The 4,075-nt window shown below is 44.9% G+C and overlaps 1 long non-coding RNA gene across 1 annotated transcript; it reads left to right on the forward strand.

Annotated features, from left to right (window-relative positions):
* Positions 1-574: 574 nt before the first annotated feature.
* Positions 575-2,905, forward strand: LOC142884245 (uncharacterized). The gene is made up of 3 exons (XR_012926151.1): positions 575-723; positions 2,570-2,778; positions 2,870-2,905. It is a non-coding gene; the product is annotated as an uncharacterized LOC142884245 (long non-coding RNA).
* The last annotated feature ends 1,170 nt before the right edge of the window (positions 2,906-4,075 follow it).

Raw genomic sequence — 4,075 nt, forward strand, 5'->3', positions numbered from 1 at the left:
CCATCTCCCCGCTGCTTCTCTGGAGCTCGGCCAGAGTGATCTTTGGGTTCTTCTTTAACTCTCTCACCAAGGCTCTTCTGCCCCGGGTGCTCAGTTTGGCCGGACGGCCATTTTGAGGAAGAGTCCTGGTCGTCCCAAACTTCTTCCATTGAAGGATTATGGAGGCCACTGGGCTCTCAGGAACCTTCAGTGCAACAAAAAAAAATTCTAGCCATTCTCTCAGCTCCTCAGTCAGTTCCTTTGACCTCATGATTCTCATTTGCTCTGAATTTACACTATGAGCTGTAAGGTTTTATATTGACAGGTGTGTCTGAGCTTGAGTGACTGCTCAAAGCCAGTCAAGGTCAACTGAATTATAGGTCAGAGCTGAGACAGGAGCTGCCAGAGGATCCTCACACGTTGATGGAGTCCTCTGGTGAGTGACATCATGCTTCTAATTTAGTCTCCACCAGCACAGACTTTGTAAAGGAGTCACACCCCCTCCGCGCACCCCCTCCCTAATCTCCTCCGGAAGGGGAAAATACGAAAGAGAGAGAGAGAGAAAGAGAGAGAGAGAGCGTACCTGTCCCCCCCACTCCTCCGTTGTCCCTCTCTTTTGTCATGCTAATGCAGGTCCGGCCCTCCATCTCGGCCACCATCTGCCCTTCCTCTAGTCTCCTCTGAGTTTGGGCCCCAAGCGCTCCAGACGTGCTCCATTGTTTGCGTGTGTCCAAGCAGAAAGTGGTGAGTAGACACGCTTTTTGTGGCTTCCAAAGGCTCCTCCATCAGCAGCACGAGTCTGCTGTTCATTAGCCTACATGTGACAATAAGGGGAGGAGGAGGTGGATGGTGGTGGGTGGGGGTCTTGTTCGTGCGGCCTTGTGTGCGGTAACATCAGGGTCAACCACTGTGTCCTCGGCTGGGAGAGCTGTTTATATGTGTGATGTCAGTGATGAGTGACCGTTGGCTGAGAGATGATTTCACACTGGGATTCTAATGAGGGTGTGTATGGGGGAATGGTCTCACACTGATGATGATGCACACCTTCCAACCCACATCCAACTAAAAATGTCAGGACGCTGAAAGTGAATAAAGCTCCTTTTTTTTTTTTTATGGAATGTAGCATCTGCTATAAATGCTGTTATTTTTTTGGTGTAAAGTCAGATGAATTAAGGTCACGTCCTTTGTGTGTGAGGTATGACAAAACAACAAATTAGAATTGAAGGATGGAGATGAAATCATATTAGCCTTTTCTCAATTTTAATTACTATGGGCTGACATTGAAATAGCACATCAGAATATAATTTGCAATCATGGTCCAAATGTGGAAATTTGGCACTAAAAATTGCACTAGAAAGAGATATATATATATTTTTTTTGCTTCCCACCCTGAACAATGAATCCTCATGTGAACTAACAGGGTAATCCAACCCAACAACACTGACAGGCAGATTACAACTTTCCATCGAGGGAGCATGCCCGCTTGCCCGCCCGCCCGCTCGCTCGCTCGCTCACCCGCCCTCCTCATTTTCAAAGCTGCAACGCTGCTGGCTGCATTCAGATTAGTTATTGAACTGTCCAAGCAAAAAAAAAAAGAAAGGGAAACAAGGCCGCCTCAGAGGCCCAGGACACAATGAGCCAGCTGTCATGGGGAGGGGAGAAGCCTGTTCAGCCCCTCGTTGTCATGGATAGGACTCACTCTCTATATGTGTTGCGTTGCCATCTGAGAGCTGCTGTGTATACACCTGTACGGGGCGGCCGTGCGCTGCTGAGTATCGAGTTGACACAAGGCATAACGGAAAAAAACGGCCGAGTTCAATGTGTTCAAAACACACATGCTGGAGGTGGAGGAGAGTTTAACGCAGTGTTTTTCAACCACTGTGCTGTGGCAGACTGGCGTACCGTGAGAAAATGTCAGGCGTGCTGCGAAGAATTATCCAATGTCACTTAATTGGTCTAAAAAAATATAATAACATCCCACTTTTGAGTGACTGTACTTTAAAAAGGAATGTCAGCCTATTTTCCTCCCTTAATTCCTCCCAGGATGTCAGCCTTGTGAGCATCTAAACAGGCCCAGGTTTCACACTGAGTGAGGATAAATAAATTAAGAGACTAGGCTGTCAATGTCCGGCTAAAACATTTTGTAATATTTTATTTTGTAATATTTTCTTGGTTGGTGGTGTGCCATGCGACTTTTTTTCGACATCAATGGAAAGATGGTAAATGTTGAGTCTATATCTCTACAATTTTGTCGGTTTTAATCAACATCTCGCTGCCACAATGGCTACAACAAATCCTATTTCACGGCACCTGCACAAGCCACGCCCCAAACCTCCAGAGCCCCCCCTGCCACACACACACACACACACCTGTTTTACATGCTAAAGTGTGTCCCTGGGAAACGGGGCTGATTTCCTTGTTGCGACAAGGCTGGTGCTCTTGCATGGATGAACAACTGCTTTCTATGATGATGCTGTTTATATGTCATGCCAATGACAGGCTGGTCTCACTTGAAATAAAGGTTGTCCGAAAGAAAAATGTATCCACACTTTAGCAGCTGAGAACTCAATTGTTTGATTCTTCTTTGCAGATTAAACCCATTGGAATTAATGATGGCCACCAGACTCAACTTTGAAGAAAGGAAATCATTGTATAAGGCTACTGGAAATATGAAAACACAGCGGCAGTGCAAAGACATTAGGAGGGAGTTTCAAAAAGAACCACCAATGCGAGTTACCATCACTGGAATTAGGGATCAGTTTTAAGCTAATGGAACTGTTCAGAACGTCCATGAGAAGTGTTCCGGAAGACTACAGACATCGTCGTCTTTAAAGTGTGTATACATTTTTTTTTTTTGGGGGGGGCAACCTCTATGTGTGCATATACAGAGTATAAAAAAACTTGAGCTTGAAGTGTGCATGTTAAAGGTGTGTAGCACTGTTGCTGTGTGTGTTGTAACATTTAGAATGAATTGTTTGCAATGCTCGCACACTCATTTGTTGTTGCATTCCGATGTTTCCAGGGATTGTTGTAAAAAAATAAAAAGAATAGTAAAAATATATGGAAGGTTTAAGTTGAGCCCACTGGACTTGTTATTGCAATCTTGAGCAATTTCAATTTCAATTTCTTTGGGATAGCCCCTGGCCCTGCGATGAACTGGCGACTTGTCCAGGGTGTCACCCTGCCTTCGCCCTAAGACAGCTGGGATAGGCTCCTGCAGACACCCGTGACCCTGAATAGGAATATGCGGGTATAGAAGATGAATGAATGAAAAAGGATAAAAAGGATAGCCCCTTGAGATGCACCATCTCATTTTCAAGGAGGTCCCACATGCAAATAACACAAAGACATACATTACAAAGATACGCAAAACACGTTGCACAACCCAACTTCAACAGCCGCCACATCCTATCCAGCGCACTGGAGGATCTCAAAATAAGCTTTGAACAGATTAACTTTTAGCATAGCTTTTGTACATGTGGCCTCAATTTAAAACTAAATTAAGATGACCTGGACGACTGAGAACCTTCACAGACATTATAGTCAAATATGTCATACTGTGTAATATGGAATTAGCTGGGATCGAGCCTTACAAACTCCGTCTCAAAGTGGACGGCAAACCCTTCTAAAGTGCATTTACCATGGAAGTAATGTCAGCATGGGACTACTTTATTTCAATGTTACAAGGTCATTTAAGTGCGAGATGGATTTGCATTTAGTAGACTCTGCCGTCACACTGATGTTATGATAAAAATCCCATGATCCCTCTGTGGATTGTATAACATCCTCCTGTGTCGGAGCGATGGGTTCAGCCTTTTGGCTGGTTAATGAATTTATGAAAAGGGATGGTATTATTATTTTTTATTTTTATTTGTCTTGTTTTCTTACATGAAGGAATAAAGAGAGTCACGTGGGCTCCTTGGAGCAGCATTGCTGTCCACTGACATCACAAAGAGTCAGTAAATTCACCTCTAGAAGACACACCCGTCAGCAGCAACCCTATGGTCGGTGTGCACAGAGGAAGCAACCGTAGCTGCATTAATCTTAAACATGCTCCCCGGCCGAGCCCCGAGCCCCTCCCTTTTTTGGGGGGTCG

This window comes from Nelusetta ayraudi, unplaced genomic scaffold (assembly GCF_046127955.1).
Source record: "Nelusetta ayraudi isolate G7.1 ecotype Tasmania unplaced genomic scaffold, CSIRO-AGI_Nayr_v1 ptg000011l, whole genome shotgun sequence".
NCBI classification, from domain to species: Eukaryota; Metazoa; Chordata; class Actinopteri; order Tetraodontiformes; family Monacanthidae; genus Nelusetta; species Nelusetta ayraudi.